Source organism: Leucopleurus acutus, assembly GCF_964270905.1.
Source record: "Leucopleurus acutus genome assembly, chromosome: 9".
Lineage (NCBI taxonomy): Eukaryota > Metazoa > Chordata > Mammalia > Artiodactyla > Delphinidae > Leucopleurus > Leucopleurus acutus.
Genome location: NC_139144.1, coordinates 66,539,716 through 66,566,289, shown reverse-complemented (window position 1 = coordinate 66,566,289; position 26,574 = coordinate 66,539,716). Strand labels below are relative to the sequence as shown.

Below are 26,574 nucleotides of genomic sequence, written 5' to 3'. Positions count from 1 at the left end.
CGGCCGTGGCTCACGGGCCCAGCCGCTCCGCAGCATGTGGGATCTTCCCAGACTGAGGCACGAACCCGTGTCCCCTGCATCGGCAGGCGGACTCTCAATCACTGCGTCACCAGGGAAGCCCTCATTACATTCTTGATTTTTATTTCACAGTACTGTATCAGTACAAATACATTTTTACATTCGAAGTTAAAAAGCACATTAAGATATAGAAAAGTCTTGAAAACTCTTTCCTCTTACCTTTCCTCCCATGAGAGAGATTTTAAAATTCTGAATGAATGTGAGAGTTGGAGACTTTTTCTCAAGATTTTGAGTCATTGTAGTGTAATTAAAAGGTAGATTTTTTTTTTTTGCAAAGAGATTAAGATACTATTGATATTGGCTCTGCTTTCAGATCAATGCTTTCTGTACTTTTAAATCTAACCCAAAATTCTAATTAAGTAATGAGTTGTCAAAATGACTTTCAAATAAATGGTAGCACTATCAAGTATTGTGTTTATGCAGCATGTGCATTTAAATTCAGCATAATATAATTTCATTGATTTTTTAAAAGTAGCTGGACTTTTTTTCCCCTGTATGCAGATTTAATACCTTGAAAGAAAGTTGAATGTAGCAGAATTATGCTCATTCAGTTGTTATGCTGATTGCTTTTAAAGCTTTAGTACTTACCCATTTCTAAAAAAATAGAACTGAAGATTAAAAATGACCATTTCTAAGAAGATTTGGCATCAGGCCATGAAAACTGATTTTTTTAAAATGGTGCCTGAAGGCCAGGTCTTCAGCTCAGCTTTATGGACACAGCTAACATCCCTGGTTCTGCCCCCCTTGGTGATGATGCCCCCTCTGGTCTTCACTCTTGGTATCTGCTTATTAACCAGAGTCCAGATTCAGAGGCCTCCCTCTTGCCCTAGAACATCCTCTTCCTAGGAGCTGCAATTCGGTTATTCACTCCAAATCTATGATGAATTTGGCTTTTTCTAACAAAGACTCTTTATGGCAGTCGTCCTCATACTTGTCTGTACATTGTAAATAATTTGCGAAGCTTTGAATATACTGAAGCCTTTCCCTCACCTCCACAGATTGAGATTTAATCAGTCTGGGGTGTGTCCTAAGATTTGGAACTTCAAAAAAATGCCCAAGTGACGTTTTAGAACCAGGCCTCTCTGCCTTACATCTGTATGTCCACCCTTTGCATGTCTCTGCCCAATCGAATTAGAAACGGTAAGCAAGTTTCTCTCACACAGTCTCCTTTATTAATAATGATTGACTCTTTCTACTTTATGAATAATGGAATGTAGTGTTGAGTAGACTCTCTAAGGAAAGAATTCTGTGTTTGGTTAGAGATGAGTGCCATGGTGGCTGTGGGCAGCGGGAGAGTGGCAGCATAAGTATGTATATGTGTGAACCCTGATTTGAGTGACAGTGAGAAATGGGGATATAGCAGCCAACAAACAAAAACCAAAAAGGAATAAAAAGAGACTAATTTAAAAATCAATTTGACAATTTAATATTAGTTGTGGAGAATCAGGTTTCTGTTCTTTGCTGATTTTTTTTTCTTTTTCGTGGAATATGCTTTCTTGATCAGTTTTAATTTCAAGATACAACTCAACTCAAATGTCACCTCCTCTGTGAAGCCTTCCCTGACTGCCTATCCTTTGGCTGAGTGAACTGCCCCTACTGTCCACACTCTGTAACCCCTAAATTCTGCACATTTAACATGACTTTTTCTACTGCATTGTGTCCTGTCAGACGGGACCTATGTCTTATTCCATTCCGAATCCACAGTGCCTCCTAGCACCGTGCCTAGCAAGTGGTAACACTTAATGATTTTTTAAATAAACCATACTTTATTCAACAATGCAGTCAATTCCATTGTAGATGGCACTAAAATTTATTTTTTTAAACTAAAAGAAATGAAAGATTATGTATTCCAACTGTGGAGATGAAATAATAAGGAAACGCAGTATCTCCAGATTAGATTAATATCATATATAGGAAAAAAATGTCCTTGATAAGCAGCTAAACAAAAATGAACCTCACAACATATCCTAGCTAGCTACCTTGATACATTCAGAAATGGCTGGTAACCAAATAACTGCTGGGAAGCAATATGGCAAAGATGGATATGTCTGTCTCCAAAGGAAGGATTTTCTTTGGCCTAGTTTGGGTTGTGTGGCCCAGGATACTATGATGGCCGGTCCTGGGCACATTCACTGCTGGTCAGGAAGCAGGGAACTCTGATTAGGAATTTAGTTCAAGTCTGGAGGAGGGGATTCCCAAAGGATGGGGAGAGACTCACGTTATCACTAGATGAGGATGTTAGACAAAACAGATGACAGCAGTCATACACTTAATATTACCATAATTGAGACAACTAAATTAGAATCCTGGATCCATTCTTTACAAACTTTTTAAGGTAAGACATGTTTATTTGAGAATCAGTCTTCTTTTAAAAAGGATATGCCTCCAAGGGTGGTTAAAAACGAGAAGTAGACAAATTCACAAACACAGCAGGAAATTTTAACATACCTGTCTTAGAAATTGATGTAATAAGCAGGCAAAAAGGTCAGTAAGGATATACATGATTTGAGTAATAAAGTAATGTTGATGTAATGGTCATATATAGAACAACTACACTGAACAAATGAAAAATACACGTTCTATTCTAACATGTGGGACGTTTTCAAGAACTGACAGCATGAACTCCAGGGAGGCATAAATTTTTTATCTATTCTTTTCACTGATGTAACCTAGAATAGTACCTGGCATATATGTGTGCTCAATATTTGTTGAATGAAAAAAATTGATCCTACGGGGGGCCAAATAGTGATTCTTGAAAAAAAATTAATGATTAAAACCCCTTGATGTGAAAAATCAATACAAAATTTAAAAAACAGTTTTAAATACTCCATGAATCAAAGAAGAATCTTACGATGAAAATTTGAGGAAAAAAATAGAACAATGGTATACTACAAACTACTTGAGGGATATAATTAAAGCAAATCTAGAAATTTGCTTTTTTCCTATTTAGTCTAAAATGCACATATTAAACTAAAAATGAATTCAAATGTCAATGTCAGGAATATAGACAAAGAACAGCGGAATACTCCCTCCCCAAACTGAAGGAAATAAGGAGCAGAACTTGATGAAATAGAAAACAACGATATCAAAGCCAAAGTTGGTTATTTGAAATAATTCATAATTGAGAGAAAATAAGGCATAAAAATTAGGAATGGCAAATTACAGAAGCTGCAGAGAGTAGGTGGAGGAGATGTTATGAAAAACTTTGTCAATAAATTTGAACACTTAGATAAATGGTTAAATTCCTAGAAAAATACAACTAGTCCAAAAAGAAATAGAAATTAGGAGTAATCTTATCCCTAGCAAAGAAATTGAATTAATAATATTTTAAGATCTTCCCTCAAAGAAAACAACAAATCCAGAGAGTTTTGCAGACCTCTTCTACTAAACATTCAAGATACCGATTATATCAATTTTGTACAAACACCCAGAGAATAGGAGATAAGAGAACTCCAGTTTTTTGGCAACTGTAACATTAAGCAACAAGAGCAGAGTGGGATTAATGCAGTATAGGAAAATTACAGGTCTATTACATTCATGAACAAAGATGTAAACAAGAACCAAGAATGAATTGAACATAAGTTGTAAAAATACTAGTTTACCTCAAATTGACCTATATTTTAATCAACATACCAATAGGCTTTTTATAGAGCTTGACAAGCTGAATGTAAAAATTTTATGGATGAATAATCAAGACAAATCTGAAGAAGGACACGAAAGGACATTTTTGCCTACCATCTAGAAAGGTTTATCACAACAGCAGTAAAAGTATCGGCACAGGGATATGGAAATTGACTAATAGAATAATCGATAGCTCAAAATAAACGTGCATATATTTAATAAATGAAGCTGACAATTGGTTATCTATATGGAAAACAATAAACTGTTTCCCTACCTCACATCATACATAAAAAAAAATTCCAGATAGATGAAGACCTAAGTATGAGAGAGACTACTATAAGATCTAGAATACAATGTAGGATAATATCTTTATGTCCTCAAGGAGAATTTCCTCAAAGAAGGACTTCCTAAAATCCCAAAACAATAACTTCTTGTTTTTAATTTTATTTATTTTTGGTTGCATTGGGTCTTCGTTGCCGTGTGCAGGCTTTCTCTAGTTGCGGCAAGCGGGGACTACTCTTGGTTGCAGTGCATAGTCTTCTCATTGCGGTGGCTTCTCTTGCTGCAGAGCATGGGCTCTAGGCGTGTGGGCTTCAGTAGTTGGCAACGTGCGGGCTCTAGGGTGCGTGGGCTTCAGTAGTTGTGGCACACGAGCTTAGTTGCTCCACGGCATGTGGGATCTTCCCGGACCAGGGCTTGAACCCATGTCCCCTGCATTGGCAGGCGGATTCTTAACCACTGCGCTAACAGGGAAGTCCAAAACACTGACTTTAAAGGAAAGGAGCGATCAATTCACTATGTTATGGTTAATAACTTCTATTCACTGAAAGACATGAAGAGAGTGAAGCAAGCCATGATGTGTAGAAGATATATGCAACTTGTCTACCTGACAAAAGATTAGTATACAGAATAAAGAACTCCTACAAAGAGTAAAAATAATGAAAAGAAAAATTGGCCAAAAACATGGCATTTCCTGAAAAAGAAATGCAAATGGCTCATAATCTTTAAAAAAATCCAACCTATTCATAATCAGGGAAATGCAAAATGCAACCACAATGACAACATTTATAACTTGCAACATTGGTTAAAATTTTAATGTACTAGGAAAAGGGTGGGACAACACAAAGTCTTTTTCCTTCCCAGTAGAGGGTAATTATTTTGGAAATAAATGGCATTTCTTGATAAATCTGAGATTATACATACTAAGACCCAACTTCTCCATGCCTTAGATTTATACCCCAGAAAAATTCCTACACGTGCATCAGGATACATGCCTAAGATATTTACTGCCAAGTGTTCATAACAGCAGAAAATCAGGAAATCACTTGCACATGTGTCTGGAGTAAATAGAATGGATAAAGACATTGAAGTATAGTCATCCAGCAGTGTCCTATTGAATATGTAAAACTAAAACAGCTGTAGGCAACAACATGGATGACTCCTGGGGAAATATTAAGCCAAAAAAAACCCACTAACTTGCAGAAGAATGCATGTGATGTGAGTTCATTTAGAGAAAGTTCAATAACATGTAAAGTTAAACAACACATTTTTAAGGGATTAAAACATGGTAAAATATGAAGAAAAACAAGTAAATTATAAGTAAAATTATATTAGTGACTGTCTCTCAGAGGATGGAAGGCACAAAGGGGTCTTCAAAGTTGAAGTGTATGTGTTCTTCTTTGAAATGCGGTAGTGGGTACATGGATGTGATTTTACTATAATTATTTATACTTTATGCATATTTTATAATTATTCTTCAACAAATATTCAATATTGAAAAAACAAATAGACACTCTCAGATACTAATATACATGAAAAGAAGAGCCCATCATAGGTGTGGCAGGTTGTTGAGAGAAAAATCCTCAATTTCTCTGGCAATCACAATTTGTAAATAATATTTCCCTTGGTGCCTGGCATACCATTGGCCTTCAGTTCAATATGAAGGGAACAGAGGGAGAAGGGAAACAGGTGTCTCATTTAAAAGGCCAGCAGCAACCATTTAGGATGATAAAATCTGTTACTGAACTCAGGTCCACCTGCTCACTGCTCAAAAATCAATACCCCAGATGCAGTTGGTGGTGGAAAGGAAAGTTGCTTTTAATCAGAAAGCCAGCGATCTGGGAAGAAGGCAGACCTGTGTCCCCCAAAACCAACTATGAAGATTCTGCTCGGCCATGAAAGTTTTAAAGGGAAAAGGGGAAGGAATCTCAGTTAATCATTGAGATACGGGGTCAGTGGAGTCGCCACCCCACCCCCCACCCATTGTGTGCAGGCTCCTCGTCTTGTGATCTTCCTCTAGACGTTATCTTGTTCAAACAGTTTGTTCACACAGTTTGTTCTCAAGATTACTGAAGGTGAAGCTAGGGAAGAGATCTGGTCATCTGTTAATTACTTATTCTTCATTTCTACTTCTTTGATCTACAGAAAGAACCAACAGGCTAGGCAACGTATCGTGTGATCAGAAGATTTGAAAAGTGTGCTAGGGCTGGAGATGAGCAGAGCACGGGAGTGCCTGAAATGAAGTTTAGTTACAATATAGCTTTGCTAAAGTGACAAGGCAGACAGTAACACAATCATAGTAGGGGACTTTAACACCCCACGTTCACCAATAGACAGATCATCCAAAATGAAGATAAATAAGGAAACACTAGCTTTAAATGACACATTAAACAAGGTGGACGTAATTGATATTTATAGGACATTCCATCCAAAAACAACAGAATACACTTTCTTCTCAAGTGTTCATGGAACACTCTCCAGGATAGATCATACCTTTGGTCACAAATCAAGGCTTGGTAAATTTAAGAAAATTGAAATTGTTTCAAGTATCTTTTCCGACCACAATGCTATGAGATTAGATATCAATTACAGGAAAAAACTGTAAAAAATACAAACACATGGAGGCTAAACAATATGCTACTAAATAACCAAGAGATCACTGAAGAAATCAGAGGAAATCAAAAAATTCCTATAAACAAATAACAATGAAAACACAATGACCCAAAACCTATGGGATGCAGCAAAAGCAGTTCGAAGAGGGAAGTTTATAGCAATACAATCCTACCTCAAGAAACAAGAAACATCTCAGATAAACAACCTAACCTTACACCTAAAGCAATTAGAAAAAAAAGAACAAAAAACCCCCCAAAGTTAGCAGAAGGAAAGAAATCATAAAGATCAGATCAGAAATAAATGAAAAAGAAATGAAGGAAACAATAGCAAAGATCAATAAAACTAAAAGCTGGTTCATTGAGAAGATAAACAAAATTGATAAACCACTAGCCAGACTCATCAAGAAAAAAAGGGAGAAGACTCAAATCAACAGGATTAGAAATGGAAAAGGAGAAGTAACAACTGACCCTGCAGAAATACAAAGAATCGTGAGCGTTTACTACAAGCAACTATATGCCAAATGGACAAATTCTTAGAAAAGCACAACCTTCTGAGACTGAACCAGGAAGAAATAGAACATATAAACAGACCAATCACAAGCATTGAAATTGAAACTGTGATTAGAAATCTTCCAACAAACAAAAGCGCAGGACAGATGAATTCTATCAAACATTTAGAGGAGAGCTAACGCCAGTACTGCTCAAACTCTTCCAAAATATAGCAGAGGGAGAACACTCCCAAACTCATTCTACGAGGCCACCATCACCCTGACACCAAAACCAGAAAAAGATGTCACCAAAAAAGAAAACTATAGACCAATATCACTGATGAACATAGATGCAAAAATTCTCATTAAAATACTAGCAAACAGAATACAACAGCACATTAAAAGGATCATACACCATGATCCAGTGGAGTTTATCCCAGTAATGCAAGGATTCTTCAATATACACAAACAATGTGATACACCACAGTAACAAATTGAAGGATAAAAACCATATGATAATCTTAATAGATGCAGAAAAAGCTTTTGACAGAATTCAACACCAATATATGATAAAAACTCTCCAGGAAGTAGGCATAGAGGGAACTTACCTCAACATTATAAAGGCCATATATGACAAACCCACAGCCAACATCATTCTCAATGTTGAAAAACTGAAACCATTTCTTCTAAAATCAGGAACAAGACAAGAATGCCCACTCTCACCACTGTTATTCAACATAATTTTGGAAGTTTTAGCCACAGCAATCAGAGAAGCAAAAGAAATAAAGGGAATCCAAATCGGAAAAGAAGAAGTAAAGCTGTCACTGTTTGCAGATGACATGATACTATACACAGAGAATCCTAAAGATGCCATCAGAAAACTACTAGAGCTAATCAATGAACTTGGTAAAGTAGCAGGATACAAAATTAATGCACAGAAATCTCCTGCATTCCTATACACTAATGATGAAAAATCTGAAAGAGAAATGAAGGAAACACCTCCATTTACCATTGCAACAAGAAGAATAAAATACCTAGGAATAAACCTACCTAAGGAGACAAAAGACCTGTATGCAGAAAATTATAAGACACTGATGAAAGAAATTAAAGTTGATACAGACAGATGGAGAGATATACCCTGTTCTTGGATTGGAAGAATCAATATTGTGAAAATGACTATACTACCCAAAGCTATCTACAGATTCATTGCAATCCCTATCAAACTATGAATGGCATTTTTCACAGAACTAGAACAAAAAATTTTACAATTTGTATGGAAACACAAAAGACCCTGAATAGCCAAAGCAGTTTTGAGAAAGAAAAACGGAGCTGGAGGAATCAGGCTCCCTGACTTCAGACTATACTACAAAGCTACAGTAATCAAGACAGTATGATACTGGCACAAAAACAGAAATATAGATCAATGGAACAGGATAGAAAGCCCAGAGATAAACCCACACACCTATGGTCACCTTATCTTTGATAAAGGAGGCAAGAATATACAATGGAGAAAAGACAGCCTCTTCAATAAGTGGTGCTGGGAAAATTGGACAGCTACATGTAAAAGAATGAAATTAGAACACAATACACAAAAATAAACACCATACACAAAAATAAACTCAAAATGGATTAAAGACTTAAATGTAAGGCCAGATACTATAAAACTCTTAGAGGTAAACATAGGAAGAACACTCTTTGACATAAATTACAGCGAGATCCTTTTTGACCCACCTCCTAGAGAAATGGAAATAAAAATAAATAAATGGAACCTAATGAAACTTAAAAGCTTTTGCACAGCAAAGGAAACAAGACAAAACAGACAACCCTCAGAATGGGAGAAAATATTTGCAAACGAAGCTAATGACAAAGGATTAATCTCCAAAATATACAAGAAGCTTATTCAGCTCAATATCAAAAATACAAACACCCCGATCCAAAAATGGGCAGAAGATCTAAGTAGACATTTCTCCAAAGAAGATATACAGATTGCCAACAAACACATGAAAGGATGCTCAACATCACTAATCATTAGAGAAATGCAAATCAAAACTACAATGAGGTATCACCTCACACCGGTCAGAATGGCCATTATCAAAAAATCTAGAAACAATAAATGCTGGAGAGGGTGTGGAGAAAAGGGAGCCCTCTTGCACTGTTGGTGGGAATGTAAATTGATACAGCCACTATGGAGAACAGCATGGAGGTTCCTTAAAAAACTAAAAATAGAACTACCATATGACCCAGCAATCCCACTACTGGGCATATACCCTGAGAAAACCATAATTCAAGAAGAGTCATGTACCACAATGTTCATTGCAGCACTATTTACACTAGCCAGGACATGGAAGCAACCTAAGTGTCCATTGACAGACGAATGGATAAAGAACATGTGGCACATATATACAATGGAATATTGCTCAGCCATATAAAGAAACCAAATTGAGTTATTTGTAGTGAGGTGGATGGACCTAGAGTCTGTCATACAGAGTGAAGTAAGTCAGAAAGAGAAAAATACCGTATGCTAACACATATATATGGAATCTAAAAAAAAAAAAAAAAAGACATAGAGAATGGATTTGAGGACATGGGGAGGGGGAGGGGGAAGCTGGGATGAAGTGAGCAAGCGGCATGGACATATACACACTACCAAATGTAAAATAGATAGCCAGGGGGAAGCAGCCACCATAGCACAGGGAGATCCGCTCGGTGCTTTGTGACCACCTAGTGCGGTGGGATAAGGAGGGCGGGAGGGAGACGCAAGAGGGAGGGGATGCGAGGATATATGTATACCTATAGCTGATTCACTTTGTTATAAAGCAGAAACTAACACAACATTGTAAAGCAGTTATACTCCAATAAGGATGTTTAAAAAAATCATATTAAAAAAAATGACAAAGCAAAGGGGGTTTCCTGCTGAGGGTGGTTACAGTACCTGTAAAACAACTGAATCAGACAGTGGGTCTGTGACTCTACTGTCCTAATCCTTAACTGCTTAAGCCTGCTTTTTTTTGACTCAGGGAGGCATGGGGGATTTCAGCTTATCTACAAACAAGAGACAGGAGACATGGAGCGGTCTTTGTATTGTACTTGAGGGGGCTGGGGGCACAAGGTTCTGCTGGGTTCCAAAACCACAGGCTGTTAGAAGAAAGTGTTTGCTGGCAAGGTTGAAGTTGACATCTTTTTATAAATGGAGAAGCTGAGGCTGTGAGAGGGGAAGTGACTTGCCCCAGTTGGGGCTAGTACTCAGTAGTAAAGCTGAAATTAGAAAGTTGCTCCCCAGGGCCTAGCCCGAGGCACCCCATTCACCTTGGTGTGGTAGGAAGAACATGGCCTTGGCCTTGGGAACACAGTTAATGGGGTTGGAATCCAGACTCTGACACTGAGCTCTACAAGCACCGAGTCAGTTACCTCTGGAAAGCCCAATTTCCCCCTGGGTAAAGTGGGGATAAGAAATAATGCCAGTCTCACATGGCTGTTATGTAGATTACATGAGGTATTGCTTGTAAAAGTTTTGTAGTCAAAGTGTAATAAATGCCCATTCCTTCCTTTGCCTCCTACCCATGATGGCAGTGGATAAGGAGGCTGAAATGATGTGGCCTCATCAGCCTCCCCACACCCAGGCAGGAAGGCACCACACTGGAACTCCTGTGTGCACTGGCACACACAAGGGCACATTGGGGTTTCTAGTTAAGTGTGTCTTCGTGCCCCTTGCTTCGTGTTTTTGATACTCATACAGAATTTATTTCTGGTTCCAGGTGACTAAACATTCACTTTGCATTTGTGCAGATGATTATTGTGGTTCCCTGTTTACTCCAGACACAAAGACCTTTTTTTAGCACCAAAAGATCCCTATGGTAACAGAAGAATCATGCTGAGCAAAGATTTCTGCCAAGAATCAATTTCCTGAAGTCAGGAGGCCTTATCGTTCATAGTCTGTGTGCAAAGCTTTTTTTTTTTTTAATGCACGATAGCCTCCTTTATTGATTTCTCCCTTCACCCAGCCTCCCATTGCTTGCTGTTTCCCCCTGACTTTTGGAATCTTACCCTGGGTGGTAAAGAATTGGCGAGACACTCCCTACCCAAGAAGGTGCTGTGCAAAAGCCAACTCACCCCAGCGCTGGGACCTTTTAGCTTGGCCGGGAGCACAGGTGTGGCAGGCTGGGGGGCTTTGTGGTGCCCCCAAAGGGCCACTGGGAGGTTGGCTGAAGGTCCTCAGGAAATGTTTACTTGAGGCAGATCTGGGTCACGTTTTAGCTATGTGATCTCAGGCAAACTAATTAACTTCTGAGTATCTGGAGAATATTCTCCATGACAGAAATTGTAGGATTTAGTTTCATTTTTTGTTGCAGTTTAACGTGCATATATTGAGTACCTGCTGTATGCCAGGCACTGGGAAATCATCATAGAATAAATAAGTCACACTCCCTGCTGTCAAGGAGAGCCAGAATTAAGTTCAGGGACGTGCAAGTTTTATCCCAAGCACACTGGTTAGGAGCACATGTGCTGCTGAGGGTCAGATCAGGGCATGCAGCCTGGCTTTGCCATTCTCTGGAAAAGGCTAAGGGATCTTAGGCAACACATTAACCTTTGTGAATTTCTGTTTTCAAGTCCGTAAAGTAGGAATAATGATTCTTCATAGCCTGGGTGTGAGGTTTAAATGAGATCTAATTTTTGTGACCAAGTTACTGCCAGCTCTCTGTGCTCAGTCTTCCATTTAACATAAGAATAAAAATGATCTAGGGATCTCTTCCCACCTGCTGCTGTTTCACCTCGCTGGCCTGTCAATCACACCAACACCTTCTTTCATCTTCTTTCCTATCGCTGTTCTTTCCTCCTCACCCTGAACTCAGCAGGCAGCTCTTTTCCTTTAAGCTCCTGGACACGGCTGGCCAGGCACCAGAGCCACCACATCACACACTTCCCCTGAGGTCTGGGGTGAAAGGAGGGCCTGGGTGGTGGTGCTGCCATTGTGGTCCCATTAAGACCTCGGGAAATGTTTCACTGGCTAGGCTTCCTCCCTTGGCCCTGCCCTCTGCCGGGCTGCTGGATGCTGTCCTTGCTCTGTTTCACTCTCCTTCCTCCTCTGGTCAACAGCCCCCCACTTCCAGCCACTAGTGAGCCCCCTCTGGTCAAATCCTAAGTTCCCCTTCATTGCGCAGAGCAATTTATCTCCTCACTGCCTAACCCTTTTTTAAAAAAATTGCGGTAAGAACACTTAACATGAGATCTGCCTTCCTAACAAATTTTAAGAGTACAATAGAGTATTGTTAACAGTAGGCACAATGTTGTACAGCAGTTCTCTAGAACTTTTTCATCTTGGTTAAGTGAAACTTATACGTGTTGGTTAGTAATTCCCCATCTCCCCCTCCCACAAGCCCATGGCAACCACCATTCTATTCTTTGCTTCTATGAGTTTGACTATTTTAGATACCTGATATAAGTAGAATCATGCAGTATTGGGCCTGTGACTGGTTTATTTCACTTAGCATAATGTCTTCAAGGTCCATCCATGTTGTCACATATAGCACGATTTCCTCCTTTTTAAAAAGGCCGAATAATATTCCATGGTATGTATATACCACATTTTCTAAATCCATTCATTTGTTGATAGACATTTAGGTTGTTTCCACAAGTTGGTTATTATGAACGCAGTGAACATGGCAGTGCTAATATCTCTTTGAGATCCTGATTTCAATTCTTTTCTCTCTAACCTTCTTATCTAGGTTATCTATTCCCAGGGGGCTTCTCATTCATAACCAAACATTTCTGTTAGATTATTTTTCTCAACCAGAGGATCAGGAATCTCTTTGAAAAGAATTCCCTATCAAGCTTAAATAGCAGACACCTTAAAAACTTTCTCCCTCTGGGACTTCCTTGGTGGCACAGTAGTTAAGAATCCACCTGCCAGTGCAGGGCACATAGGTTCGATCCCTGGTCCGGGAAGATCCCACATGCTGCAGAGCAACTAAGCCTGTGCGCCACAACTACTGAGCCCACGTGCCACAACTACTGAAGCCTACATGCCCCTGAGCCCATGCTCTGAAATAAGAGACGCCACCACAATGAGAAGCCCGCACAGTGCAACGAATAGTAGCCCCTGCTCGCCGCAATTAGAGAAAGCCCATGAGCAACAACGAAGACCTGATGCAGCCAAAAATAAATAAATAAAATAAAATAAATTATAAACAAAAAAATTCTCCCTCCGTTTCCCTTCCCTTAATCATAGTGCTGAGCACAGATGAGCAAATCAGGGTGGAACTGATCACTAACCATTCTTTTTTTTTTTTGCGGTACGTGGGCCTCTCACTGTTGTGGCCTCTCCCTTTGTGGAGCACAGGCTGTGGACGTGCAGGCTCAGCGGCCATGGCTCACGGGCCTAGCCGCTCTGCGGCATGTGGGATCTTCCCAGACTGGGGCACGAACCTGTGTCCCCTGCATCAGCAGGCGGACTCTCAACCACTGCGCCACCAGGGAAGCCCTAACCATTCTTAATACTGTAAACCTCTGAGGTTTTCTTTTTGTGCTTTTCCTCCCAGATGTCTCCCCAACCCCCCCAGAATAATTTTTTGCTGTTCCTCTTTGCTGTTCATTGAGAGTAGGAATAATTCATCCAAACATAAGGAGAGGAAAAAAAGCTTTGTGGGGGAAGGGAGGAGAAAATCAATCTCCTGTCAAAATAGTCTGGCTCCCACATCTGCCCCTTTCACTCAGCCTTTGCTTAAAGTGGGCCTGGCTGGTTGAGATGGATGGGCCGGGAGCTCTGCTCAGCACAGCATCTGTCACTCCCTGCAGAGCTAGGGATGCCTTCTGAGATGAACAGGAAAATGACTAAGTGATGACAGAGAAATGGCTGCTAATTCCAAGTAGAATTGCCACCTTGGAGAACGCACAGCATTGCCTTTTCACATGGTATTTTCACAACGACCTTGCACTCCCTGCAGAGGCTTATAATCTGAAAATTTGATTCCTAACCAAATGCCCAGGCATCCACTGACTCCTAGAGTTGTAGAGTTTTATGCTGGGAAAAATCCTTTTGAGTGAAAAGCAAAGTTATAAGCTGTGAAATTGGTTTTGGAGGTGTTACCGAACCAAACCTGGGTCCACTTGCTGGCATAATACAGCCAACCTACTGACACTGGGTTGTGGTGAAAGAAAGTGCAGCATTTATCCTAAGGTGCCAGATGTGAAGTCCAGGACAACTCATGCTCAAAAGACCCGAGCTCCTCGAGGGGTTTCAGGGAGGTATTTTTAAAGGCAAAGTGAGGGAGGCGAGTTGCAGGGTATGTGATTAGCTTGCACACAGTTGTCTAATTGGTTGGTGGTGAGGTAACGGTGGTGTCACAGGGGTTAAGTTCTCAGTCCTCAGGTACCAGTAGGCCTGGGGGCTATGTGCTCCCTGATTTTCAAGTGGTTTACTTCTTCCACGTGGCAGAGGTTTTAGCATCTGTAAAACAACTCAGGAAATGTGCATCAGATACTGTTATCTAGGTACTTCAGAGAGGAACTAAAGCAGAGGATATGGGGGAGGGGTCTGTCCCAGGCCCCATAGGATCCTGCTTGGTTATAGAAGGATAGGAAGTTCCTAAGGAAAGTTTCAAGAATTCCAAGATTTCTGAGTGAATGCTGAGGAAAGAACACTGGACTTATTCTGGAAGACTTAAGTGTTAGTTTCCACTTTGACACTAACATTATGTGTGTTATTGGGCAAATTACTTCTCTGAACTTTTTCTCACCTATAAAATGAGGATGTTGAATGGGAACAGTAATTTTCAAATTGTGTTCCTAGGGTCCTATGTGTCCATAAGTTGGGGAAATGCTGGAATAAATGACTTAGAATACTTCAGTAATAACCTTCTCAGAACCTTTAATATGCCAATATGCACAATGACTTTCCAGGACAAGGATAACCTGCAAGTTCTCATAAGCAATTTAAAGCCCTTTAGTGGAGGAGGTGGCAGTCAAGCCACTTATGACTTTATTGGTACTAAATGAAACTTGTTCTGGACATTTAGTTACACAGTTCAGGAAGCTGGAGAGAAGCTAGAGGAGTGTAAAGAAGAGCAGCACCAGTCCTGAAGGTAAAGAAAGTGAGTCCCATGAGAATAAAAATCAATAGAAATGAGGATGTGAAGTTAGAAGGAGAGCTGGATAAAAGGCAGTTGACTGGTATTCACTTATATGAAGGGCTTTAATGAAGAGTTGGAGGTCATGGAGGACCAATTAAAGGTAGAATGACTTGAAATTTAAATAATAAGAAAAAAAATCTTACATGTTTGCTCAGTTCCATGTTTGCTCTTCATGCCTTTGTGTAGCTCAGGATTTCCACCTGGTATCATTTTCCTTCTACAGGAAGGACTTCCTTCACACTTCCTGTGGTGCAGGTCTGCTGGTGAGGTATTCTTTCAGCTTCTGTATGACCGAAATGGTCTTATTTTTCCTTTGTTTTGAAATATAGTTTTACAGAGTGAAGAGTTCTAGGTAGACAGTTTTTTCTTTCAGTACTTTAAAGATGTTGCTCCACCGTCTTCCTGCTTTCACCATCTCCAAGAAGAAATCTGCTGTAATTCTTATTGTTATTCCTCCATATGTAATATGTCAGAATTCTCTGGTTGCTTTTAAAATTTGCCCTTTCTCACTTGCTTCTTAGCAATTTGATTGGGATGGGTCTTGGTATAGTTTTCTTCATGTTTCTTGACCTTGGGCTTCATTGAGCTTTCTTTGATCCATGCGTTTATAGTAGTCATCAAATTTGGAAAATTTTAAGCCATTAGTTCTTCAAATAAATTTTCTGTCCATACCCCTTTCTCTGTTGTCTCTTTTGGAGACTCCAGCTACTTACATTTTAGGCTGCCTGTAATTGTCCTGCAGCTTACCGATTTTTTTGGGGGGGTGGGGGGCAGGAGGGAGGGATTCTTTTTACTCTCTGTGTTTCATTTCAGATGGTTTCTATTGCTGTGCCTTTAAGTTCACTAATCTTCCTCCCTGAAATGTCTAATCTGCTGTGAATACCATTCAGTGTACTTTACATCTTAGACATTATAGTTTTCATGCCCTGAATCTCTTTGTGGGTCTTTAAAAAATATTTCCATGTCTCTCCAGAACTTTTGAGCATATTGGGTAAAATACATTTTAATAAATGATTTAATGTCCTTCTCTGCTTGTTCTACTATCTGTGTTAGTTTGGGGTCAGTTTCTATTGATAGATTAATCTTCTCATCATGGGTCATGATTTCTTGCTTCTCTGCATATCTGAAGATCTTTGATTATGCCAAACATTGTGAATTTCATCCTGTTTGGTGCTGATTATTTTTATATTCCTATAAATATCCTTGAACTTTGTTCTGTGATGCAATTAAGTTACTTTGAAACAGATCTTATATGTCTTGCTTTTATGATTTTTTTAGGTGGGTTCAGAGCTGTGCTCAGTCTAGGACCATTTATTCTCTACTACACGATTTTCCTGGGTACTCTACCCAATGTGCATGAATTATGTGTTTTTCTCTCTGGCTGGTAGAAACAGTCACTATTCACAGTCCTGTGTGAGCACTGGGCACTGTTCTCTAATCCTTCAAGATGGTTTGCCCCCAGTACGGGGTAGTTTCCTTAAGTGTCTATGCTTATCAGTACTGTGCTGAATACCCAGGGAACCTCTACAGATCACCGTCTGAGCAATTCTCTCCTTTTTGGTACTCTGTCTTGCAAGCTCAAGCTCCCTTCACCTCCCCAGACTCTCAGTTCAGGGAGTCCATGATCCTCTTTCTGGCTTCGCCCTTCATAGGCTGCAGACTGTAAACTCTCTCAAGGCTGTAATCTGAGGCAATTCTAGGGCTCACCTCATTAGTTAGCTATCTCTGGGATCACTGTCTGTCATTGCCTAATATCCAGTGACTTAAAAATCTTTTTTTCATATATTATGTCTTTGTTGTTATTTCAGTAGGAGAGTAAATCCAGTTCCTTTCACTCTATCTCAGGTAGAAGCAAAAGTCTTTAACTTAAAATTGTAGCAGAAAGTTTAAGTTCAACGTAAGCAAATGTTTTTTTCTATGACTATTAGGAAAAAAATCATAGAGATAGGAGACTCAGGGATATTTTGGAGTCCTCGTCTTGGAGGCCTTAATAAAGGGGACAGAATGTGAGGGCAATCTGACTGTGACATCTGTCACCCCACTGATCACGAGGGTTGATTTGGCTGATCTGGCTGGCTAGGCAGGTGTCCCCTTCCTCCCTCACTGCTCCACAAGCATCCCTCCCAAAGCTGCACACTTAGTTGAAGAGGACAACCTTCACTTATAGAGGAGAACCAGCCTTTAGTCAAGGCTACATGAGTAGCTGCACTCCCCTGCTAGAACCTCCAATCAAGCTCTCCAGGTCCATCTGCAGGAAAACGTAGGGTAGTCAAGCTTCCAAGATTGCAGACACATCCAAATGTGGTGCTGCATGTGGCAGTCTGCCTTTCTTTAAAAAATAAAATAAATGCAATAAAGTGGACAAATGGCATTAGTAATGAGTGGTTATTTATTAAGATTTCTGTCTGATGTATGTGACAGAAAATAAATTCCAACCTTCAGCAAAAAAAGTCATTTATTGGCTTACTACTTTTCTGGGAAGTCCGAGGAGTTGGGCCAAGCACATCTGTCATTCAAGATATGAATGGCCATTCTAGATCCACACCTTTCCTTAACTCAAGGGCCAACACAGAGAGAATAATCCTCTCCCCAGCAGAAGTAATCTGAATGGCCATTTAAGTCATGTGAACATTGCCAGATTAATTATTGTTTCTAGAGAAATGATTTAAATTACTCTCTGGTTGTTTAGTTTGGATCTTGTTTCTCAGCATCTCCACACTCCCCTCCAACCCTACCCATCCCCATGATTGACAGTTTTATTAGAATTACATGCAGTGGGGGAGGGAGGGAGTGGGTAGTCAAAATTTTACCCATGAAACATGGGAGAGCTATATGAGATGATCTTACAAGATTTCTACCTACTCTAAAAATTCATGATTGTAAGGATCAAAATGAATATAGAAAGGATTTGAAAAATATCAATTATAGGGCTTAAGACAACACACAGTAAATTGAGTCCCTTCTTAGGAAGCATTTCTTAAGGTTTTATTTTTCTGAATTTTTTTAATTGACATATAGTTGATTTACAATGTTGTGTTGATTTCTGCTGTACAGCAAAGTGACTCAGTTATACACATATATACATTCTTTTTTATATTCTTTTCCATTGTGGTTTATCACAGGATATTGAATATAGTTCCCTGTGCCATACAGTAGGACCTTGTTGTTTATCCTGTTTTTCTGATTTTTTTAAGTAATGCGTGCTTATAACTGAAAATTTGCAAAATTGAGAAAATCTCACTGCCCAAAGAAGACCCCTGATAGCATTTCAGCATATATCCAAATTGTTAAAGAACTTGATCGATTTGAATTAAAAGAAGGCATACCTGAATAAAGTCTGTTGCTACGTCTCTTGATATTTCATGCTTATAGAACAAGTTGAATACCAAATCTTGGCATTTATGCTCCTAGTAACAGTGAGCAGATTTTTCAATTAATTATGGCATGTATGCACTTTTGAAAGTTTTACTCCTTTAATCACTTACTACTTGCTGCTCTACATTGTGCGGATATTCAATAAAAATGCACATCATTAATGTCCAGTCACTGCTGCTCTATCCTGCATTACAAAACTTCACTGTGATACACAGCTTATCTTGACATATTTCTGAAAGGTCTTTATATAAATAACAATGGTGAGGTATGGGTTGGATGGAAGCCATGGTTAATTTTGTGCTCTTTCTACTCATTCATTCCTGCATTCATCATTCATTTACTCATTTATTCAACAACTTTTTATTGAATTCCTACTATATTCCAGGCACTTACAGGGTAGAAGAGAAATAAATGTGAACAAAACACACATGGTTCCTTTCCTCTCATAGTTGGAAGTTTAATGGGAGATATGGAAAAAAATAAACAAGTCAATGAAATAATTACAAACTGTGATAAGCGCTATAAAGGAAGCAAACAGTGTTGAGATTTATAAAATTTAGACCAGACAAGGTTCTTTTCTCTTCAAACCATCCATAGCTCTGCATTGCTTATATAATGCAGCCCAACTCCTCAGCATGACATTCCAGGTTCTTTATAATATGGCCCCTACCTGATATTCCCAGCTTCCTTTGCCCCCAACACTCAGACACATGTATATATTCAGCACTCCCTGGACATGTATGTAATGCCAAGGAGCTCAGACTTTGACTTGCTGATGCTGGTACCTTGGAGTAGTTCCAAGTGAGGCAGTGACACAAGCTCAGACAATGTATACTTTGGATGGTAACCGCAGAGTGGAGTGTGCAGGAGGACCTGGTCAGGTGGATGCATGAGGATCTTTTAGGAAACATCAGCAGGGCTTCAGCAACAGGATGGCATAACCTGAAGTGTCAGTGGGAGTGATGGATCTACAAGACACTGAAGTGATCCATTCTCTAGGACCTGGCTGTGAGGGCCAGGAGAAGGAGAGAGCAAATGACTCCCAGCCTCCTGGCCTTGAAGGGTTTGGCGAGCTGCCAGCTGAGGCAGTAAAAGTAGCAGTAAAATGGTGTTAAGGTAGTAATACTACTTTAATCAATATATAGATTCTTCCAGAGAAACTCAGAAATAATTTCTTCCTCTGGAGCTCCTCAGAGTCTTACAAAAAAAGTACCCAGACTTCTTGCCGGTGGTATTCTGACATCAGAAGACATGGCAAGAAACGTAATTTCATAAGCCTCTAACCTGGGGTCTCACAGGGGTGGTCTATAGTCTGAATCTGTCTTACAGACCAATGAGCTGTCTTTTTAAAACATAGGAAGTTCCCCCCTGAAATTTCTGATTTCCAGCTTCTCTTAATTAAAGATGAGATCTGCTAAAATGTTCATAACACCAATTGGCTGGAACTGAGGGGTGACTCTCTCTTTCCAAAGACGTCCGCCCCTCAAGTTCACCAGGGGCCCCACCGCTCCCTAATGTCCATCTGGACAGCAGATTGAGAAGTCTTCCGTGACTGTTCTGTATAAGGGCTCTTGTGCAGTGCTTGCAGGGACACGTGTGAGACCATGCGGCACACAGGTGAGGTCATAAACACAGTCATCCTTCTCTGGTTCAGAAGGCTTGGATCTTCCCCCACACCTCCCCTGCAGGTGCCTGGTCCTGGAGTGCCCCGCGCCGTGGCTGCTCTCCCCACTCCTGAGTCTCTCCCCCAGCAGCATGTGCCCTGATGGGGTCAAACCCAACACTCTGCCCTGTAGCAAGGAGTCCTGCAGGTGAACTGCAGCCTATCTATTATTTAAGCACTGTTGGCAATAACACTTTCCGTGGTATTAATAGGAACAATTATAAAACACTTAGTCTAGATATACGACTCCTTCAGTGCACCTCAGGGTAGACATTATTATTCCCAGGCTACAGATGTGGAAACAGGTACAGAGAAGTACCTCGCATAGGGTTACACCATGGGTGATTAGGGAGAGAGGAGAATCTAAGTTAAATCCTTAGCACCTACCGTTGAAAAATTTCTTGACAGATTATGTATTTTTAAGTAAAAATTATTCTTCTTACATCTATTTTTTTTAAACCTTAGTATTATGCATGTTTGGAATTATCTTTAAACAGCCACATCTATCTGGAATTGCTGATTAACTCTACATAGTGGGCCATATGCTTTCCTGTCCTGCCTCTTTGTGCACGTGTTTCTCCTGCTTGGGTTGTGGTCCCCTCCTCCTCCTCCTCTTCGCCCATGTGAATCTCTGCTCTGGAAGCTTCCAGTAGCAATTTGCATATGCCTCTTTAAAAATTTTTTTTAATTAATTTTATTTTTTTACTGAAGTATGGTTGATTCACAATGTTGCGTTCTTTCAGGTGTACAGCAAAGTGATTCAGATATATATATACATATATGATCTCTCTCTCTCTCCCTCTCTCTCTCTCTCTCTCACTCTCTCTCTCTCTCTCTATATATATATATATATATATATATGTATATATGTATATGTTCTTTCTCAGATTCTTTTCCCTTGTAGGTTATTACAAAATATTGGGTATAGTTCCCTGTGCTGTATAGTAGGTCCTTATTGGTTATCTATTTTATATACAGTAGTGTGTATATGTTAATCCCAACCTCATAATTTATCCCTCCCTCCCCCCACCGCCTTTCCCCTTTGGTAACCATGAGTTTGTTTTCTGTGTCTGTGGGTCTATTTCTGTTTTGCATATCAGTTAATTTGTATCATTTGGTTTAGATTCTACATATAAGCAGTATCATATGATATTTGTCTCTCTCTGTCTGACTTACTTCACTTTGTATGCTAATCTCCAGGTCCATCCCTATTGCTGCATATGCCTCTTATAGGTGGCATGGACACATTTTCTGAGGCAGTCTTGATTTCAAATATTTGGTCCTGTTGTTATACTGTCTCACAGCTTGTGTCCAGACCATGGATTCTTGATTCAAAATATATGACCATGGTGTGTGTACAGTCCTTTTAATCTCTACTGAGAGTTTGGGTTTTTTTAATTGCACATGAGTCTCCCTTATGAGACAATGAGGTCCTAAGAGCAGAAATCACATCTTACTCATGTTCATGCTGCAGCCCAGCTTAAATGATAAAGAGCATTGCATGGAGTGGGCAGAGTTTGTCTTGCATCCATTTAGATATCAGTTCTCTTTACTTAATAGCATGTTCAGATTCCTTTTTCTCTGTCACCATTAAACCAGCTTGGTTGAAATGATAGAAACTTACTCTGAGGCATCAGAGACTAATGCCGATTTTGTGTGGTACTTAATTTTCCATTGGCATCAAAGACCTCATCCAGAAGCATCCACATAGAAAAGGTCAGTGACTAGAATCCCAGGTGTGTGAGGGCAAGTGCGTATTAAAATGGACAACCATGGTGAGTTCAGAGCAGAGGTACTGAACCAGGGGTGATTTTCCCCCTTTCTTTCCCCCTCAAAGCAATGTCTGAAGACATTCTTGGTTGTTGTAACTTGGGGAGGGACCTTCTACTGACATCTAGGGGGTAGAGGTGAGGGATCCTACAAAATATCCCACAGTTCACAAGACAGCCCCACAACAAAGAATTTTCCAGCCCAAAATGTCAGTAGTTCTGAAGTTGAGAAACTCAGGTTGAGAGGGTTTCCTATTGCTACTGTAACAAATTTCCACAAACACCGTGGCTTAAAACAACACACATTTATGATATTACAGTTCTGGAGGTCAGAAATCTGAATGGGCCTCCCTGGGCTAAAATCCAGGTGTCAGCAGGGCTACGTTCCTTCTGGAGGCTCTAGGGGAGAAAACATGTCCTTGCCTTTTCCAGCTTCTAGAGGCCACTCACATTTCGTAACTCGTTCCTCCTGCCCTCTTTCTTCAGCAGTGTCAGGCCAAGTTCTCAGGTGCCATGCCTCGGGTTCTCCCTCTGCTGCCTCCCTCTTTCACTTAAGGACCCCTGTGATTATGATGGGTCTATCCAGATAAGCCGCAATAATCTCCCTCTTTTCAGGTCATCTGATTAGCAACCTTAATTCCACCTGTAACCTTAATTCCTCTTTGCCCTGGAACCTTACATACTCATAGGTTTGGAGATTAGGACGTGCGTATCTTTGGGGGCCATTATTCTGCCTACCACAGAGGTCTGTCCATGTCCTACAAGTATTGGCCACAACACAATCCTAAATCAAATGCATTTACTGGCTTTTTCAAGACCAATTTTCAAGTCATTTAAGTAATGCCCAAATACCATGATATGATTTTAAAATAATTATGTGTGGACGGCTCAAGATATATAATTGATTTCATTCCTCTTCAATTATAGTTACTTACTGATCGAGGCCTACCATATGACCTCCTATGGCATTATTTCCTGAGCTGTAGGACTTGTTAAGGGCTCTGGGCTCAACTACACTGGCCTCCCAGTGTCAATACCTGGTAAGAGGTTTACCCACAAGCATCAATAGCCAAACGGAACTCAAGGTGCCTTTTCGTTAAGTGCCAGATGCCACAACTCTCAGTGTAAAGATAGGAATCCAAGAGAGGCTTCACTCCCCTTCCCTGAAGATGTAAGACCTCAGCCTAAATTTCCCACCCAGTTACAGGCAGACTGGAGGTGGAAGAGAAGGAACTCTGGCTGGGCCTGCCGAGAGACTGAGGCCCCGCCCAGGTCTGCCTGCCAAAGGACCCATCACTGTGTGCTCCCTTAGATCAACTTAGAAAATTAGGTTAAAAATAAAAGCTAACATGAGCTTAGGTAGATATTGGAGCGTTAGATTACCCTTAGGAGGCGTGTTGGAATTTGGGGGCCTTCAGCAAAAGGATTGAGGTTACCAGTGGCGGTACAGAATGGGCGGTGGAGAGAGTACTGGTATTGGAATCAGAAGGTTCTGTGTTCTGGTGCTGGCTCACCTCCGCCTGGGAAGGCTGCCTTATATAGCTTTCCAGGATCTAAGCCACTGTCCTGCCCCCTGCTGTCCTACAGCGTGGTGTTCCAGCCCCCTTCAAGCAGGGCAGGTGCATGCAAATTACTATTCCCTGCAGAAAATGCACCTGCAGATCGGTGGTCATTATTTTAGGAACACAGTAGGAACATTGCTCTGATTCCAGGCACTCTCCAGCTTTTGATAGTAAGGCCTGAGTACCTGGCATGTCACAGAGGCTGTGGTGCTATTGTTTCCTGGGTTGCCATGTGAGCCCAGAGGAATATTCTCTTGGGAGCCAGTAATATGATTTATTTGAAAGAAAGTCTATAATGAACATGTGCTTCAAATGAAAGAATCAGGATGGTACTGCCAGGGTTTGGCCGGTTACGCTCATGCTCTGCAGGGTGGTAGCTTGAAATTGCTTTTATTAAGGGAATGGAACACAGAGTGGAGAAATGGAGCCTGCTGGCAGCCAGAGGTCTCCTAGCTCTTCACTTTCGATTTGCAAGCATCTGGGATGCCAGCTACGATTGGCAGGGTGCTGGTGCTGGCCTGGCAGGCTGACTGGGCCTGGAGAAGTGCCTTCCCTGCATCCCACGGTCTGCCTGAACTTGCTTTCCCTGGCTCTCTTTCCTGTCTCTGGGTGAGAGTCAGGAAAGAAGAACAGACCCCATTGTCCCCACAGTGCCAGGGTGAGGCAGGTCACGCTTTAGTTAAGAGACCTGGTGACAGGTGGAATGGCTGTGTCCCACTGGCGCTAACATACACAATGCTGTCAACCTGGAGGATTCCAACAGGCTCTGGGTGGACACTGGCCTCACCATCTAGGTGGATGACCTCGTTGGCAACATAAAAAGCATTTTACCAAGTGAGTGAGTGACCCAGAGATGGCCTGGGCACCGCAGAAGGTACGGATGTTGCCATTTGCAGCATATCTTGGCCCATGAAGTTTTGGAAGATGTCCAAAGCCCCCATGTGCTCGCATCAGCCCTCCCTGCACTATATGGAGGTGTATTCATCCCCTACAGCCACTGCAACAAATCAAATCAGATTTAGTAGCTTAAAACAACACACATCTATTCTTTTACAGTTCTGAAAGTCAGAAAGCGAAAACCAAGACCTTGCAGGGCTGTGTTCTTTCTGGAGGCTTCAGAGGAGAACCTATTACCTTCTCTTTTTCAAAATCTAGAAGCCATCTGTATTCCACTCCACTCCAGCTTCTTGCTTCTGTCATCGCATCTCCTGCTACAGACTCTGAGCCTCCTGTGTCTCTCTTGTCAGGACCCTTGTGATTACATCGGGCATAATCTCCCCATCCAGAGCTCCTTAACTTACTCATATCTGCAAAGTTCCCTATACTGTAAGGTAAAAGGTTCCAGGACTGAGAGCTGAACATCTTTGGAGGGTTATTTCTCAACCTACTGCAGGGGGACCACAGCTGGTGGTGGTGTGGGACGGGGAGACCTCATCAAACCTTGCCTCATCCAGCCCAGCAATGCCTCCTTCAGTGTGGTGGCACCGGACACCATGTCAAAGGGCAGCTCTGGACCCCACTTGCTAGGGTAGGCCTACCCTAGCCACTTTCCATGACCTCTCTACTGAACCTGAGGCTGCTCATCTTTACTCTGCTGGCAAGTGACCTTGCAGCTCCTTCTCTCCTTTTGGACTTTTTCTTCATCACTAGAGTGATCAGGTTGTGCCATTTCCTTTGTTCTATCCTTGGATTCTCTTATCCATGTCCCACTTATCCTCCTTGTGGCCCTACTCAATTGAACATTTTCTCCAGAAAGCTTACCATGGCCCAAGAAGTTCTGTGAAGTTTGAAAACATTAATGTTACAACAGAAATGCAGAAATATACCATCTCTTGAAGCCAAAGATAAAATCTGAGGGTAGCATGTGGGAACAGGGATGAGGTCTCAGTGCTTCGGGCATGATGACCAAGGGCAGAGCAGAAGTAGAACCAGCGGGACAACTTGGGGGCAGGAAGCAGAGATTTGTCATAGGTGAGGGTGCCTCAAGGTGAGACCTGCTTAAGAAAGATCTGAAAAATGAGAAATGAGAAACCCCCAGGGGATGCTGATGAGACCTCTGCTCAGGAAGTGTTGTCTCTGGGACAGAGGAGACAGTCACTGCTTAGGGCAGCTGGCGGGGGTGGGGGTGGGGTCCCAGGAGGACAGACTATGAACCCAAGACAAGACCTGGACCAACCAGAGAAGATCAGGAACATGAGAGGGTGAGTTTTCTCACTTATTAGTGGAATCCATCTTTTACCACGTGTATTAGTTTCCTGAGGCTGCTGTAACAAATTCCCCAAAACTCAGTGGCTTAAAAGAACAGAAATTTATTCTCTCACAGTTCTGGAGATGAGAAATCTGAAATCAGTATCAGTGAGGTGGTATCAAGGCATAGGACTGTGCTCTCTCTCGGCGCTTTGGGGAGAATCTGTTCCTTGACTCTTCCAGCTTCTGGTGGCAGCCGGCTTTCCTTGACTTGTGGCTACTTCAATCTCTGCCTCTGACTTGTAGCTACGTCAGTCTCTGCCTCTGTGGTCACATTTCCTCTCTGCGTGTGATCTCTCACTGTGCTCTTTTATAAGGGTACTTGTAATCACATTTAGAACCCATCCTGATAATCTAGGATAATCTTCCTATGTCAAAATCCTTACTTCAGTCATACCTACAATGATTCTTTTTCCTTATAACATTTACAGGTCTCAGTAGTTAGAACCTGATATATTTGTGTGACCAGTTTTCAACACATGACACCATCTTTACACCAGCCTTGTCAATGGCCATCAGCAAGGAAGGGGGATAAGTGACTGCATTTCCAGCCTCTCATCATAGCTGTGACCTTTGTAAAATCAATCACGAGGTGAGTGCCAATGATGATGACCCTGACATTCTTAGAGAAAAATGCACAGAACTTTGCCAGGCTAAGAAGACAGAGGATGTGTCTATGGACCTATGGCATGGGTTCCTTGTTAAGTACACCATGAAACCCTCAATGTACCAACTTTTTGACAGATGATGGAAG

General features: G+C 41.1%; 1 protein-coding gene across 3 annotated transcripts in view; it reads left to right on the top strand.

The window, feature by feature from the left end:
* The window catches only part of DPY19L1 (dpy-19 like C-mannosyltransferase 1), a 161,085-nt gene that overhangs the window by 98,013 nt on the left and 36,498 nt on the right, over positions 1-26,574 (top strand). For 2 of the 3 annotated variants that reach the window (XR_014326456.1, XR_014326458.1), the window contains exons 24-25: positions 1,077-1,218; positions 26,252-26,412. The gene's annotated coding sequence lies outside the window, so the exon portion shown is untranslated. The remainder of the gene's footprint in view (positions 1-1,076; positions 1,219-26,251; positions 26,413-26,574) is intronic. The other variant, XR_014326457.1, reaches the window with a different exon arrangement.